This window comes from Pleurodeles waltl, chromosome 4_2, assembly GCF_031143425.1.
Source record: "Pleurodeles waltl isolate 20211129_DDA chromosome 4_2, aPleWal1.hap1.20221129, whole genome shotgun sequence".
Classification (NCBI taxonomy): Eukaryota; Metazoa; Chordata; class Amphibia; order Caudata; family Salamandridae; genus Pleurodeles; species Pleurodeles waltl.
Window position 1 is genome coordinate 385,132,518 of NC_090443.1, and position 17,813 is coordinate 385,150,330.

Consider the following 17,813-nt stretch of genomic DNA (forward strand, 5'->3'; position numbering starts at 1 on the left):
CTGATCACACGACAAATTCCAAAATTGTCATTAGAAATTCATTTTTGCAATTTGAAATTGTTCTAAATTCTTAAAAGTCCTGCTAGGGCCTTGTGTGTTAAGTCCCTGTTTAGCATTGTCTTTTAGAGTTAAAAGTTTGTTAAAAGTTTGAAATTAGATTCTAGAAACAGTTTTAGATTCTTTAAAAAGTATTCCAACTCTTAGCAGAATAATGTCTGATACAGAGATGCAGGTGGTGGAACTCGACACCACACCTTACCTCCATCTTAAGATGAGGGAGCTAAGGTCTCTCTGTAATATAAAGAAAATAACCATTGGCTCCAGACCTACCAAAATTCAGCTCCAGGAGCTGTTGGCAGAGTTTGAAAAAGCCAACCCCTCTGATGATGACATCACAGAGGAAGAAATTAGTGACTTGGAGGCCAATGTCCCTCCTCCAGTCCTAAATAGGGAGAACAGGACCCCTCAAGTCCTGTCTCCAACTGTGTTAGTCAGAAATAGTGAGTCCCTCACAGGAGGGTCCCACATTTCTGAAATCACTGAGGATGCTCTCAGCGAAGATGACCTCCTGTTAGCCAGGATGGCCAAAAGATTGGCTTTAGAGAGACAGCTCCTAGCCATAGAAAGGGAAAGACAAGAGATGGGCCTAGGACCCATCAATGGTGGCAGCAATATAAATAGGGTCAGAGATTCTCCTGACATGTTAAAAATCCCCAAAGGGATTGTGACAAAATATGAAGATGGTGATGACATCACCAAGTGGTTCACAGCTTTTGAGAGGGCTTGTGTCACCAGAAAAGTGAACAGATCTCACTGGGGTGCTCTCCTTTGGGAAATGTTCACTGGAAAGTGTAGGGATAGACTCCTCACACTCTCTGGAAAAGATGCAGAATCTTATGACCTCATGAAGGGTACCCTGATTGAGGGCTTTGGATTCTCCACTGAGGAGTACAGGATTAGGTTCAGGGGGGCTCAAAAATCCTCGAGCCAGACCTGGGTTGACTTTGTTGACTACTCAGTGAAAACACTAGATGGTTGGATTCAAGGCAGTGGTGTAAGTAATTATGATGGGCTGTACAATTTATTTGTGAAAGAACACCTATTGAGTAATTGTTTCAATGATAAACTGCATCAGCATCTGGTAGACCTAGGACCAATTTCTCCCCAAGAATTGGGAAAGAAGGCGGACCATTGGGTAAAGACAAGGGTGTCCAAGACTTCAACAGGGGGTGACCAAAAGAAAGGGGTCACAAAGACTCCCCAGGGGAAGGGTGATGAGACAACCAAAACTAAAAATAGTAAAGAGTCTTCTACAGGCCCCCAAAAACCTGCACAGGAGGGTGGGCCCAGAACCTCTTCACAAAACAATGGGTACAAGGGTAAAAACTTTGATCCCAAAAAGGCCTGGTGTCATAGCTGTAAACAGCATGGACACCAAACTGGAGACAAGGCCTGTCCCAAGAAAGGTTCCACTCCAAACTCCCATCCAGGTAACACTGGTATGGCTAGTCTCCAAGTGGGATCAACAGTGTGCCCAGAGCAAATCAGGGTCCACACTGAAGCTACTCTAGTTTCTGAGGGTGGGGTGGATTTAGCCACACTAGCTGTCTGGCCGCCTAACATGCAAAAATACAGACAGCAACTCTTAATTAATGGGACTAGAATAGAGGGCCTGAGGGATACAGGTGCCAGTGTCACCATGGTGACAGAGAAACTGGTTTCCCCTGGCCAATACCTGACTGGAAAAACTTACACAGTCACCAACGCTGACAATCAGAGAAAAGTACATCCCATGGCAATGGTTACTTTAGAATGGGGAGGGGTCAATGGCCTGAAACAGGTGGTGGTCTCCTCAAATATCCCAGTGGACTGTCTGCTTGGAAATGACCTGGAGTCCTCAGCATGGGCTGAGGTAGAGCTAAAAACCCATGCAGCAATGCTGGGTATCCCTGAACTGGTGTGTGTGAAAACAAGAGCACAATGCAAGGCACAGGGTGAACAAGTAGAGCTGGAGTCTGGAAGAATGGCCCAGCCTACCAAGAGAACAGGAAAGTCAGTTGGGAAACCAACTACAACACAGCAAAAGAAAGGGAACCTCTCTTCTCAGGAAGAAGTTCTGCCCTCTGAGGGAATTGAGCCTTTGGAGCTTGAACCTTATCAGGTTGAGCTCTTAGGCCCAGGGGGACCCTCAAGGGAGGAGCTGTGTAAGGGACAAGAAACCTGTCCCTCTCTTGAAGGCCTTAGGCAGCAAGCTGCTGAAGAGTCCAAAGGCAAGAAAAATGGAACGCATAGGGTCTATTGGGAAGATGGACTCCTGTACACTGAGGCCAGAGACCCCAAACCTGGTGCCACTAGGAGAGTGGTAGTGCCTCAGCTGTTCAGGAAGTTCATCCTAACATTGGCCCATGACATTCCCCTTGCTGGACATTTGGGACAAACCAAGACGTGGGAGAGGTTAGTCAACCACTTCTACTGGCCCAATATGTCCAACATGGTTAAGGAGTTTTGCCTCTCCTGCCCCACCTGTCAAGCCAGTGGTAAGACAGGTGGGCATCCAAAGGCCCCCCTCATTCCACTTCCAGTGGTGGGGGTTCCCTTTGAAAGAGTGGGTGTGGACATAGTTGGTCCACTAGAACCTCCCACAGCCTCAGGAAATATGTATATCCTGGTAGTAGTGGATCATGCTACCAGGTATCCTGAAGCTATTCCCCTTAGGTCGACTACTGCCCCTGCAGTAGCCAAGGCCCTCATTGGTATCTTTACCAGAGTGGGTTTCCCTAAGGAGGTGGTGTCTGACAGAGGTACCAACTTCATGTCAGCATACCTAAAGCACATGTGGAATGAGTGTGGAGTGACTTATAAATTCACTACACCATACCATCCCCAAACTAATGGCTTGGTTGAGAGATTCAACAAGACATTAAAAGGCATGATCATGGGGCTCCCAGAAAAACTCAAAAGGAGATGGGATGTCCTCTTGCCATGTCTGCTTTTCGCTTACAGAGAGGTGCCACAGAAGGGAGTAGGATTCTCACCCTTTGAACTTCTGTTTGGTCATCCTGTAAGGGGACCACTTGCCCTTGTTAAAGAAGGCTGGGAGAGACCTCTCCATGAGCCTAAACAGGACATAGTGGACTATGTACTTGGCCTTCGCTCTAGAATGGCAGAGTACATGGAAAAGGCAACCAAAAACCTTGAGGCCAGCCAACAGCTCCAGAAGTTTTGGTATGACCAAAAGGCTGCACTGGTTGAGTTCCAACCAGGGCAGAAAGTCTGGGTTCTGGAGCCTGTGGCTCCCAGGGCACTCCAGGACAAATGGAGTGGCCCTTACCCAGTACTAGAAAGGAAGAGTCAGGTCACCTACCTGGTGGACCTGGGCACAAGCAGGAGCCCCAAGAGGGTGATCCATGTGAACCGCCTTAAGCTCTTCCATGACAGGGCTGATGTGAATCTGTTGATGGTAACAGATGAGGATCAGGAGGCAGAGAGTGAACCTCTCCCTGATCTTCTGTCATCAGACCCAAAAGATGGCACAGTAGATGGAGTGATCTACTCAGACACCCTCTCTGGCCAACAGCAAGCTGATTGTAGGAGAGTCCTACAACAGTTTCCGGAACTCTTCTCCTTAACCCCTGGTCAGACACACCTGTGTACCCATGATGTGGACACAGGAGACAGCATGCCTGTCAAGAACAAAATCTTTAGACAATCTGACCATGTTAAAGAAAGCATCAAGGTGGAAGTCCACAAGATGCTGGAATTGGGAGTAATTGAGCGCTCTGACAGCCCCTGGGCTAGCCCAGTGGTCTTAGTCCCCAAACCTCACACCAAAGATGGAAAGAAAGAGATGAGGTTTTGTGTGGACTACAGAGGGCTCAATTCTGTCACCAAGACAGATGCCCATCCAATTCCAAGAGCTGATGAGCTCATTGATAAATTAGGTGCTGCCAAATTTCTAAGTACCTTTGACTTGACAGCAGGGTACTGGCAAATAAAAATGGCACCTGGAGCAAAAGAAAAGACAGCATTCTCCACACCTGATGGGCATTATCAGTTTACTGTTATGCCCTTTGGTTTAAAGAATGCCCCTGCCACCTTCCAAAGGTTGGTGAATCAAGTCCTTGCTGGCTTGGAGTCCTTTAGCACAGCGTATCTTGATGATATTGCTGTCTTTAGCTCCACCTGGCAGGATCACCTGGTCCACCTGAAGAAGGTTTTGAAGGCTCTGCAATCTGCAGGCCTCTCTATCAAGGCATCCAAATGCCAGATAGGGCAGGGAACTGTGGTTTACTTGGGCCACCTTGTAGGTGGAGGCCAAGTTCAGCCACTCCAACCCAAGATCCAGACTATTCTGGACTGGGTAGCTCCAAAAACCCAGACTCAAGTCAGGGCATTCCTTGGCTTGACTGGGTATTACAGGAGGTTTGTGAAGGGATATGGATCCATTGTGACAGCCCTCACTGAACTCACCTCCAAGAAAATGCCCAAGAAAGTGAACTGGACTGTGGAATGCCAACAGGCCTTTGACACCCTGAAACAAGCAATGTGCTCAGCACCAGTTCTAAAAGCTCCAGATTATTCTAAGCAGTTCATTGTGCAGACGGATGCCTCTGAACATGGGATAGGGGCAGTTTTGTCCCAAACAAATGATGATGGCCTTGACCAGCCTGTTGCTTTCATTAGCAGGAGGTTACTCCCCAGGGAGCAGCGTTGGAGTGCCATTGAGAGGGAGGCCTTTGCTGTGGTTTGGTCCCTGAAGAAGCTGAGACCATACCTCTTTGGGACTCACTTCCTAGTTCAAACTGACCACAGACCTCTCAAATGGCTGATGCAAATGAAAGGTGAAAATCCTAAACTGTTGAGGTGGTCCATCTCCCTACAGGGAATGGACTTTATAGTGGAACACAGACCTGGGACTGCCCATGCCAATGCAGATGGCCTTTCCAGGTTCTTCCACTTAGAAAATGAAGACTCTCTTGGGAAAGGTTAGTCTCATCCTCTTTCGTTTGGGGGGGGGGGTTGTGTAAGGAAATGCCTCCTTGGCATGGTTGCCCCCTGACTTTTTGCCTTTGCTGATGCTATGTTTACAATTGAAAGTGTGCTGAGGCCGGCTAACCAGGCCCCAGCACCAGTGTTCTTTCCCTAACCTGTACTTTTGTATCCACAATTGGCAGACCCTGGCATCCAGATAAGTCCCTTGTAACTGGTACTTCTAGTACCAAGGGCCCTGATGCCAAGGAAGGTCTCTAAGGGCTGCAGCATGTCTTATGCCACCCTGGAGACCTCTCACTCAGCACAGACACCCTGCTTGCCAGCTTGTGTGTGCTAGTGAGGACAAAACGAGTAAGTCGACATGGCACTCCCCTCAGGGTGCCATGCCAGCCTCTCACTGCCTATGCAGTATAGGTAAGACACCCCTCTAGCAGGCCTTACAGCCCTAAGGCAGGGTGCACTATACCATAGGTGAGGGTACCAGTGCATGAACATGGTACCCCTAAAGTGTCTAAACAAAACCTTAGACATTGTAAGTGCAGGGTAGCCATAAGAGTATATGGTCTGGGAGTTTGTCAAACACGAACTCCACAGCACCATAATGGCTACACTGAAAACTGGGAAGTTTGGTATCAAACTTCTCAGCACAATAAATGCACACTGATGCCAGTGTACATTTTATTGTCAAATACACCCCAGAGGGCACCTTAGAGGTGCCCCCTGAAACTTAACCGACTATTTGTGTAGGCTGACTAGTTTTAGCAGCCTGCCACAAACCGAGACATGTTGCTGGCCCCATGGGGAGAGTGCCTTTGTCACTCTGAGGCCAGTAACAAAGCCTGCACTGGGTGGAGATGCTAACACCTCCCCCAGGCAGGAATTGTCACACCTGGCGGTGAGCCTCAAAGGCTCACCTCCTTTGTGCCAACCCAGCAGGACACTCCAGCTAGTGGAGTTGCCCGCCCCCTCCGGCCAGGCCCCACTTTTGGCGGCAAGGCCAGAGAAAATAATGAGAAAAACAAGGAGGAGTCACTGGCCAGTCAGGACAGCCCCTAAGGTGTCCTGAGCTGAAGTGACTCTAACTTTTAGAAATCCTCCATCTTGCAGATGGAGGATTCCCCCAATAGGGTTAGGATCGTGACCCCCTCCCCTTGGGAGGAGGCACAAAGAGGGTGTACCCACCCTCAGGGCTAGTAGCCATTGGCTACTAACCCCCCAGACCTAAACACGCCCTTAAATTTTGTATTTAAGGGCTACCCTGAACCCTAGAAAATTAGATTCCTGCAACTACAAGAAGAAGGACTGCCCAGCTGAAAACCCCTGCAGCGGAAGACCAGAAGACGACAACTGCCTTGGCTCCAGAAACTCACCGGCCTGTCTCCTGCCTTCCAAAGATCCTGCTCCAGTGACGCCTTCCAAAGGGACCAGCGACCTCGACATCCTCTGAGGACTGCCCCTGCTTCGAAAAGACAAGAAACTCCAGAGGACAGCGGACCTGCTCCAAGAAAAGCTGCAACTTTGTTTCCAGCAACTTTAAAGAACCCTGCAAGCTCCCCGCAAGAAGCGTGAGACTTGCAACACTGCACCCGGCGACCCCGACTCGGCTGGTGCGATCCAACACCTCAGGAGGGACCCCAGGACTACTCTGATACTGTGAGTACCAAAACCTGTCCCCCCTGAGCCCCCACAGCGCCGCCTGCAGAGGGAATCCCGAGGCTTCCCCTGACCGCGACTCTTTGAACCTAAAGTCCCGACGCCTGGGAGAGACCCTGCACCCGCAGCCCCCAGGACCTGAAGGACCGGACTTTCACTGGAGAAGTGACCCCCAGGAGTCCCTCTCCCTTGCCCAAGTGGAGGTTTCCCCGAGGAATCCCCCCCTTGCCTGCCTGCAGCGCTGAAGAGATCCCGAGATCTCTCATAGACTAACATTGCGAACCCGACGCTTGTTTCTACACTGCACCCGGCCGCCCCCGCGCCGCTGAGGGTGAAATTTCTGTGTGGACTTGTGTCCCCCCCGGTGCCTTACAAAACCCCCCTGGTCTGCCCTCCGAAGACGCGGGTACTTACCTGCAAGCAGACCGGAACCGGGGCACCCCCTTCTCTCCATTCTAGCCTATGCGTTTTGGGGCACCACTTTGAACTCTGCACCTGACCGGCCCTGAGCTGCTGGTGTGGTGACTTTGGGGTTGCTCTGAACCCCCAACGGTGGGCTACCTTGGACCAAGAACTAAGCCCTGTAAGTGTCTTACTTACCTGGTTAACCTAACAAATACTTACCTCCCCTAGGAACTGTGAAAATTGCACTAAGTGTCCACTTTTAAAACAGCTATTTGTGAATAACTTGAAAAGTATACATGCAATTTTGATGATTTGAAGTTCCTAAAGTACTTACCTGCAATACCTTTCGAATGAGATATTACATGTAGAATTTGAACCTGTGGTTCTTAAAATAAACTAAGAAAAGATATTTTTCTATACAAAAACCTATTGGCTGGATTTGTCTCTGAGTGTGTGTACCTCATTTATTGTCTATGTGTATGTACAACAAATGCTTAACACTACTCCTTGGATAAGCCTATTGCTCGACCACACTACCACAAAATAGAGCATTAGTATTATCTCTTTTTGCCACTATCTTACCTCTAAGGGGAACCCTTGGACTCTGTGCATGCTATTCCTTACTTTGAAATAGCACATACAGAGCCAACTTCCTACAGATATGTTTTGCCCCTCTTCAACCACTTGTTTTGCCTGTTTTTGGAATTCTTTGGGGAGGTGCTCGATGAGATGCTGCATCTCGTCCCAATGGGCTCTGTCATATCGCGCTAGGAGTGCCTGCGAGTTGGCGATGCGCCACTGATTTGCAGCTTGTACTGCAACCCTTTTCCCGGCTGCATCAAACTTTCGGCTCTCCTTGTCTGGAGGTGGTGCGTTGCCTGATGTGTGCGAGTTGGCTCTTTTACGAGCTGCTCCTACGACAACTGAATCTGGTGTTGTGATGTAATAAAAGCAGAGTCTGTGGGTGGTGCCTTGTATTTCTTCTCCTCCCTTGGGGTTATTGCTCTGCTTTTAACTGGCTCCTTAAAGATTTGTTTAGCGTGCCTTAGCATTCCAGGGAGCATAGGAAGGCTTTGATAATTGCTATGGGTGGAGGACAGGGTGTTAAAAAGGAAGTCATCCTCGATAGGCTCTGAATGTAGCGATACGTTATGAAACTCTGCTGCCCTAGCTACCACCTGAGCATACGCTGTACTGTCCTCAGGTGGTGAGGGCTTAATGGGGTACGACTCAGGGCTATTGTCCGATACTGGGGCGTCATAGAGATCCCATGCGTCCTGGTCATCTTGGCTCATGGTGGTATGAGCTGGTGATTGTGATGGAGTCTGTGCCGGTGATATAGGAGTTGCCGGTGGTGGAGTTACCTTCTTCACCACTTTTGCTTGTGGTTGGAAATCTAGTTTCCTTTTTCTTCTGATTGGGGGAAGGGTGCTGATCTTCCCTGTACCACTTTGTATAAAGATCCGCTTTTGCGTGTGATCTACAGCTGTTGTTTGTAATTCCTCCTCAAACCTGTGTTTTTGAAGTTGGGAGGACAGTGATTGTTCCTCTGAGTAGGAACTGGCTTTCGGTTCGGTTGCTGGGCGTTTTGGCACCGAAACCTTGTCTTTTGTTGTTTTCGGCTCCGAAGAGATTTTCCTCTTTTTCGGTGTCGTACCTTCTTGGCGTCGACCATCCTCGGTGCCGCTATCCCTGTGCCGAGCAGCTTCGGTGCCGCTGTCTCGGTGTCGACCCTTTTCTGCGGCAGTAACTCTGTCCCGAGATTGCTGCGTGCCTGTGTCTCGACCTGAGTCGGACGATCTCGGCACCAGCTCGCCCTTTTTCGGTGCCGATGGGCGGTCACCTACTTTATGGGTTGAGCCATGGCCTGTCGGCAGTGGCGTCCCCTGGGCTTTGTCTGTTTTTCTGTGTGATGCTTGTTTCGATGTCTTACTCACGGTTTCTTCGACGTAGAATTCTTCGGAATCGGATTCGTGGATGGAGAATGTTTCTTCTTCTCCCTCTTCCTCGAACCGTTGTTGTCCTGTCGGCGTGGACGCCATCTGCAACCTTCTGGCTCTTCGGTCTCGGAGCGTTTTTCTCGACCGAAACGCTCGACAGGCCTCACACGTTTCTTCTTTGTGCTCGGGTGACAGGCACAAGTTACAGACCAAATGTTGGTCTGTATAGGGATATTTACTGTGGCATTTAGGACAGATTCGGAACGGGGTCCGTTCCATCAGTCTCGATGTTGCACGCGGTCGGGCCGACCAGGCCTCGACGGGGGATCGAAATTACCCCGAAGGGCTACCGGAGCTCTTCAAGATTCGGTGTCGATTACAATCTAACCCGATACCGAACGAAACAATACCGACAAATTTTCCGTTGATTCCGACTAACTTTCCGACCCAAAACACGGAGCGAAAAGGAACACGTCCAAACCCGATGGCGGAAAAAAAACAATCTAACATGGAGTCGACGCCCATGCGCAATGGAACCAAAGTAGGAGTCCCTCGGTCTCGTGACTCGAAAAGACTTCTTCGAAGAAAAACAACTTGTAACACTCCGACCCAACACCAGACGGCGGACTATGCACAGCATGTGTATCTGCAGCTACACATGCCACCGAACATATAGTTACTTTTATATAATGTTTCAAGACCAGAAGACTTGAAAGAAGGTAACTACTGTTGCAGTGTATCGATTTTTGCAACAGTACAGAACTGTGTTCTCTGTTGCAGTACCACCCAAAAACACCAAGGGTGCCATTGCAGGCTGCGTGTCTTGGTACATACAAAAGTGAAAACACAACATGGCAACCAACCTGTGTGCCATGTCCCCTAACACTGCATGCAGTCTATGTATATTACAAGTGAGGAGATATCTGCTATGTTCTTGTCGAATCTCAGACACAGTAAGTGACCAGGGAAGCCATTTTAAATGCATGTGCTGGACACTGGTCATGAGTTCCCCACCTACATGATGGCTTCTCTGAAGATAGGGATGTTTGATATCAAACATCTCGCATTGGTGAACCCACACTGATGCCAGTGTTTATTTGAGCAGTACAAGCACCGAGAGGGCACCTTAGAGGTGCCCCCTGAAACCCTACCAGCCTCTGGTGTGCTCGCTGACATGTTTCTGCCAGTCTGCCACCCAGGAGACAGTTCTGGTCGCCTCGGGTGAGAGCCTTCTGCTCTCAGGGGGCCCTAAACAAAAGCCTCTCCGAGAAGAGGGTGTAACACCCACTCCCACAGGATGACCTTCTGCTTAGCCTTACTAAGGCGGAAAGCCTCAAACGGCTGCCACCTACGAAATGCGAACTGGCTTCCCTCTCAGGAGAGGAAGCCACCCCCTGTCCACAGCCCAGTTGGCACCTGGACAGGCGGGAAAGTTAGCTAGTCGAGTAGGCTACGGAGGGCTACTGCGAGGTGGACAAGATGTTATAGAAGTAGTCTTCTTTGGGATGACATGCTTAAGAAGTCTGGGACAAGGTTATGCCCACTTCCCACAGGAAGTAGCCATATAGGGGTGCAGCGAGCCCAAGGGTCAATAGCCCATCGGCTACCACCCTTCACATCCCTAACACTCCAAAATTCAGTATTTAGGAAAGCCACTGGCACCAAAGAAGCAGATCCCTGCTGGCCTGAAGAAGGACACTCCAGAGACGTAAAAGTCAAGAACTGAAGATCAGTGACTGACTTGGAGCCAACCCTGCCAGCCTGCTTGTGGACTTCAACAATTGCAAGAAAGATACCTGATCCTCCAGCTGCTAAAATTTACAAAAGCCCAAGAAGACTGTCAGCCTTCACCTCAGCGTAAGGAACTCTTGAGGCGCAGTGGAGATGCTCTCCTGCATCCCTGCAGGCACCCAAGAACCGCTAAAGAGGACTCTGGATCTCCAAAACCGCAGCTGGACAGCATCACTGCACAGGAGCCTCCTGGCCCGTGTTAAAGTGGGCCAATGGAGCCAATCTGGTCCCCAGCCTCTCCAGATAAAGTCCATTGTGAGCTTCCCCACCTTCATTCCGATGCCTGTAGTCTCTTTGTGCAGGCCCCTCTCAACCACAACAGCCTCCAGTGACGCAAACGCCAATGGTCCACTACACAGTGGAGAACCGGTCTGAGGAGAAGAGGGTCACTTGTGTCTCTGCATCCCCCAGGCATGTGAGACTTGAGCCCACTTGTAGATAAAGCCGGACTAGTTAACTAATCCATGCCTGCAGCTTGTTCTGAGGCACCCTCCCCCCACTGGTGGCGGACACTTGACTGTCCGAGAACCCTCTGCACCTGGACGCCACGACCGAAGAGAAGAGGACCATTGGTGTCCCTACTTGCCCGAGCGTACAAGTCTTGAGCCCACTTGGTGGCTCACTTAAACAGGATGCCCAGTCCTAGCGTCTCTTCACAGTGACCCATCTTCAAAGGAAAGCATTAAGCCAGTGGTTCTCAACCTGTGGTACAGGCATGGGCAGAGAGGAAGGCACTTCTTCAGATTGGGCCTCTGACAAACGTGTGTTTTTATATTTATTACTTTCTTTGTACAGCAGTTTTATGCCTGCTGCAAAGAACAGCCATCATACAAAGAACAGTATTGTATGTGCATAGCACAGTGGGTTACCACTTTTGTCACAGAGATTCTTTTGTTACTGTGCAGTTCAAAATTTACAATTGTAATCTAGCACAGTGGTATATGAACTGCCATTAAAGAGCAGCATGCAAACTGCATGGCTCAAATTACAAAGTTGCTTTTTTCCCCCCAGTCTTTGATTTTCCTTATGCGGCTAAAAAAGGTTTGCTTGTGTAGAAATACATTCCTATTAATAAGGGCAATGCTAACCACTGTGCTGAGTGCTGAATCCTGAGTTTGTGCTTCTCCAGACCAAGCACTCTTAGAAAACGCCTACCAGTGAGGATGACAAGTGAATCCTTCACATTGTAGTTCCCTGTAAAGTGCTCCGACACCCTACACTGATATGAGAGGTGGTGTAAAACAAATGAATTACATGTGATAGAGAGGCTATGGAGAGATGAGAGGTCCTTATAATTTTACATCCTTGCCCATCACACATATTCAAGTGAAAAAACCTTCAAGGATCTTATGTACCTAAAAAATAAAAACAGAAATTGCTTGGGAAATGTTGAATCTGGCCTGAGGATTCAGCTTTCCTAAATAAAACTAAACATTAAAAAGTTAGTCGCCAAGATGCAATGCTAACCTTCCCATTAAAATGTTTCGTTTTTTGGTTATTTTTTCAATATAAAATAATCATATGCTTAGTAATTCGAGTATTTGCGTGGTGTGTACTTGTTAGTTTATTTTTTGAAAATTACTCCTTCAATGTCTGAAATTGAAACCATACAAATTGCTTGAGGGTCCCCTACTTCCAGTAATGATTCAATGGGGGTCCTCAGGGGGTCAAAAGGTTCGGAACCACTTCATTAGACACCCAATGCGGATTTGCACTTTGCACCCAGCCACCGCCATGCCGCTGAGGATGTGCTGTTGGAGCTGCCTTGGACCTTGCCCACTACTCACCTTAGTCTGGTCTTGTAAGTCACTGTACTCTACCTGTTTGCTTAACTTGTTTTCCCTACCCTAGGAGAACACAGCAGAACTCAGAAACTGCAGTGTCTACTTTTTAAAGTGTAGGTTGTAGGGTGCTTGGGCAGCAAGGTCACTAAAAACACCAGCAGTGCACTTTTACCTGGCCTGGATCTTCTGGGTGCAGAGGTGCTGGAAGAGTCGGTTGGCTTGCGCACTGCACTGTTGGCATAGAGGGGGCCACCTGGAAAAAGACTGCAAAGGGGGACTTAGGAACAAATCCGGGACCTCCCAACAGGGGGCTCTGTCGGTGTGGGGTCTTGGGTGCAAGGGAACACCGTTGGTTGTCATAGACCTGGGACGAGGAGTAGGGTGCAGTGGGTTTTGATAGTCTGGTGCTCTTTGGTCAAGGTGCCCACGGTTCTTGGGTGGACCTGCATAAAGGGGACAAAACAGGGCAGATCGACCACTCTCAGTGATGTCCTCTGCGCTGTTCAAGTTCCTTAATGGCTGATTCTCGGTTTAGGCGTTGGGGGTCTGAATTGGACAACAAACAAGCGTTGGTATCAACAAGGGGTCAGGCACCACTGGGTATTGGTGTCTTCTCACTTGGTGGGGGAGAAGTATCCAACCTCCTGGAGCATGGTGACCTCCTCCTGGATGGCTGCTGCGTCGGTGGACCAGGTGGTCAGCAGAATGGTGAGCCGTAACTTGTGGTTGGTGTCTGCAGGGAAAGTGCTCCTTCACTTTAAGGGAGAATCCGAGGCTACTGGAGGATGCACACCTACAAGACGAGGTGGGCTGTCACGACTGTCAGGACAGGAGCAGGGTTTAATCCCAATAGTCCATCAGCAGTTTGCAATTTTTGCTTCTTCCGCTCTTCTTGGTTCTTCTTCTTGGGTCAGACAAATCTATTCTTCAGGTGTCACAGAGCCACCCTCTTCCGGACATGTGTAAGGAAATGCCTCCTTGGCATGGTTACCCCCTGACTTTTTGCCTTTGCTGATGCTAAGTTTTGATTTGAAAGTGTGCTGAGGCCTGCTAACCAGGCCCCAGCACCAGTGTTCTTTCCCTAACCTGTACTTTTGTTTTCACAATTGGCACACCCTGTCATCCAGTTAAGTCCCTTGTAACTGGTACCCCTGGTACCAAGGGCCCTGATGCCAGGAAAGGTCCCTAAGGGCTGCAGCATGTCTTATGCCACCCTGGGGACCCCTCACTCAGCAGACACACTGCTTGCCAGCTTGTGTGTGCTAGTGGGGGATAAAATGACTAAGTCGATATGGCACTCCCCTCAGGGTGCCATGCCAACCTCACACTGCCTATGAAGTATAGATAAGTCACCCCTCTAGCAGGCCTTACAGCCCTAAGGCAGGGTGCACTATACCATAGGTGAGGGCACCAGTGCATGAGCACTGTGCCCCTACAGTGTCTAAGCAAAACCTTAGACATTGTAAGTGCAGGGTAGCCATAAGAGTATATGGTCTGGGAGTCTGTCAAACACGAACTCCACAGCACCATAATGGCTACACTGATACCAAACTTCCCAGTTTTCAAACTTCTCAGCACAATAAATGCACACTGATGCCAGTGTACATTTTATTGTAACATACACCCCAGAGGGCACCTTAGAGGTGGCCCCTGAAACCTTAACCAACTACCCGTGTAGGCTGACTGGTTTTAGCAGCCTGCCACACACCAGACATGATGCTGGCCACATGGGGAGAGTGCCTTTGTCATTCTGTGGCTAGTAACAAAGCCTGTACTGGGTGGAGGTGCTTCTCACCTCCCCCTGCAGGAACTGTAACACCTGGCGGTGAGCCTCAAAGGCTCACCCCCTTTGTTACAGCACCCCAGGGCACTCCAGCTAGTGGAGTTGCCCGCCCCCTCCGGCCACAGCCCCACTTTTGGCAGCAAGGCCGGAGGAGATAATGAGAAAAACAAGGAGGAGTCACTGACCAGTCAGGACAGCCCCTAAGGCAACCTGAGCTGAAGTGACTCTGACTTTTAGGAATCCTTCATCTTGCAGATGGAGGATCCCCCCAATAGGGATAGGAATGTGACCCCCTCCCCTTGATAGGAGGCACAAAGAGGGTGTAGCCACCCTCAGGGCTAGTAGCCATTGGCTACTGCCCTCCCTGACCTAAACACACCCCTAAATTCTGTATTTAGGGGCTCCCCAGAACCTAGGAACTCAGATTCCTGCAACCTAAGAAGAAGAGGACTGCTGAGCTGCAAAACCCTGCAGAGAAGACGGAGACACCAACTGCTTTGACCCCAGCTCTACCGGCCTGTCTCCCCACTTCTAAAGACACTGCTCCAGCGACCCTTTCCCCAGGACCAGCGACCTCTGAATCCTCAGAGGACTGCCCTGCTCTAGAAGGACCAAGAAACTCCCGAGGACAGCGGCCCTGTTCACCCAAGACTGCAGCTTTGTTTTCAAAGAAGCAACTTCAAGACAACTGCGTTTCCCGCCGGAAGCGTGAGACTTGCAACTCTGCACCCGACGCCCCGGCTCGACTTGTGGAGAAACAACACTTCAGGGAGGACTCCCCCGGGCGACTACGAGACTGTGAGTAGCCAGAGTTGCCCTCCCTGAGCCCCCACAGCGGCGCCTGCAGAGGGAATCCCGAGGCTCCCCCTGACCGCGACTGCCTGACTCCCAGATCCCGACGCCTGGAAAAGACTCTGCACCCGCAGCCCCCAGGACCTGAAAGATCGGAACTCCAGTGCAGGAGTGACCCCCCAGGAGGCCCTCTCCCTTGCCCAGGTGGTGGCTACCCCGAGGAGCCCCCCCCCTTGCCTGCTTGCATCCCTGAAGAGACCCCTTGGTCTCCCATTGATTTACATTGGAAACCCGACGTGTGTTTGCACACTGCACCCGGCCGCCCCCGTGCTGCTGAGGGTGTACTTTCTGTGCTAACTTGTGTCCCCCCCGGTGCCCTACAAAACCCCCCTGGTCTGCCCTCCGAAGACGCGGATACTTACCTGCTGGCAGACTGGAACCGGGGCACCCCCTTCTCCATTGAAGCCTATGCGTTTTGGGCACCATTTTGAACTCTGCACCTGACCGGCCCTGAGCTGCTGGTGTGGTAACTTTGGGGTTGCTCTGAACCCCCAACGGTGGGCTACCTTGGACCCAAACTTGACAACAGGCACAGGGCACCTGGTTAGCAGGAACCCAGTGCACTTCAGTCAAAGTTGCATCAAAAATAGTCCTGTAGTGTGCTGGGCTGACTGGTATCGACCATTCTGCCACCACAGACGTTTCTAACCCCCTGGAGTTGAGAGCCCAAGCTATCAAAGGCCAGAGAAAGTGCCTGTTCCAGAGGAAGGTGTTATCAGCTCCTCCAGCAGGATGGCTAGTGAATCTGCATACCAAGGCAGGGACTTCAAAGACCTTGCTGCTTTTCGTATGCAACTCCGGCTTCCCCACCACCTGGTAATTGCCACCTCCTGCCCAGAGCCTCAATTGGCACCAGGATAGGCGAGAAATTATTTATTCAGAAGGCGTGTCTCACCTTTGGGCTAGTCACATCTAAAGTGGGCTACCCAAAGTGGACACTCGAGGAAGGGTTCCACCATCTTGTTTTTGGTGGAACTAGGAGTTCTTGGACAGGGTTATGTGCACTCCCCACAGTAAGTGGTCATATTGAGGTCATAGTCACCCCAAGGGTAAGTAGCCCTTTGGCTTTTACTCTATACTCCCCTAAACTCCCCCTAAATTGAGTATTTAGGTGTGTAGGAAGTTGCCTCTGTATGCACTATTTCAAAGTAAGGAATAGTATGCACAGAGTCCAAGGGTTCCCCTTAGAGTTAAGATAGTGGCAAAAAGAGATAATTCTAATGCTCTATTTTGTGATAGTGTGGTCGAGCAGTAGGCTTATCAGAGAGTAGTGTTAAGCATTTGTTGTACACACACAGGCAATAAATGAGGAAAACACACTCAAAGACAATTCCAGGCCAATAGGTTTTTATATAGAAAAATATATTTTCTTAGTTTATTTTAAGAACCACGGGTTCAAGATTTTCAATCAATACTTCAAATGAAAGGTACTTCACTTAGGTATCTTAGGAACTTTGAATCAGCAAAATAGCATGTACAGTTTTGGCAAAAATGGCAATTAGCTATTTTAAAACTAGACAGTACAAATTTCAACAGTTCCTGGGGGAGGTAAGTAATTGTTAGTTTTGCAGGTAAGTAAACCACCTACAGTGTTCAAAGTTGGGTCCAAGGTAGCCCATCGTTGGGGGTTCAGGGCAGCCCCAAAGTTACCACACCAGCAGCTCAGGGCCGGTCAGGTGCAGAGGTCAAAGTGGTGCCCAAAACGCATAGGCTTCAATGGAGAAGGGGGTGCCCCGGTTCCAGTCTGCCAGCAGGTAGGTACCCGCGACTTTCGAGGGCAGACCAGGGGGGTTTTGTAGGGCACAGGGGGGGGACACAAGTCAGCACAAAAAGTACACCCTCAGCAGCACGGGGCGGCCGGGTGCAGAGTGCAAACAAGCGTCAGGTTTGTAATAGAGTTCAATGGGAGACCCGGGGGTCTCTTCAGCGAAGCAGGCAGGCAAAGGGGGGGGCTCCTCGGGGTAGCCACCACCTGGGCAAGGGAGAGGGCCACCTGGGGGTCGCTTCTGCACTGGAGTTCGGATCCTTCAGGTTGGGGGCTGCGGGTGCAGTGTCTTTACCAGGCATCGGGTTCTTAGAAGCAGGCAGTCGCGGTCAGGGGGAGCCTCTGGATTCCCTCTGCAGGCGTCGCTGGGAGGGACTCAGGGGGGTCAACTCTGGCTACTCAAAGGGTCGCAGTCGCCGGGGAGTCCTCCCTGTAGTGTTGGTTCTCCGCAGGTCGAGCCGGTGGCGTCGGGTGCAGAGTGGAAAGTCTCATGCTTCCGGCGGGAAACGTGCAGTCCTTTAAAGTTGTTTTCTTTGTTGCAAAGTTGTTTCTTCTTTGGAGCAGAGCCGCTGTCCTCAGGAGTTCTTGGTCCTTTTAGATGCAGGGTAGTCCTCTGAGGCTTCAGAGGTCGCTGGACCCTGGGGGATGCGTCGCTGTTGCAGGTTTTCTTGAAGTGGGGAGACAGGCCGGTAGGGCTGGGGCCAAAGCAGTTGGTGTCTCCGTCTTCTCTGCAGGGCTTTCAGGTCAGCAGTCCTTCTTCGTCTTCAGGTTGCAGGAATTCGAGTTCCTGGGTGTGTTTAGGTATGGGAGGGCAGTAGCCAATGGCTACTGTCCTTAAGGGTGGCTAC

At 50.2% G+C, this 17,813-nt stretch overlaps 1 protein-coding gene across 6 annotated transcripts in view; it reads right to left on the reverse strand.

Annotated features, from left to right (window-relative positions):
- The window catches only part of SMARCA4 (SWI/SNF related BAF chromatin remodeling complex subunit ATPase 4), an 813,549-nt gene that overhangs the window by 282,359 nt on the left and 513,377 nt on the right, over window positions 1–17,813 (reverse strand). The gene's annotated exons all lie outside the window — the stretch shown is intronic.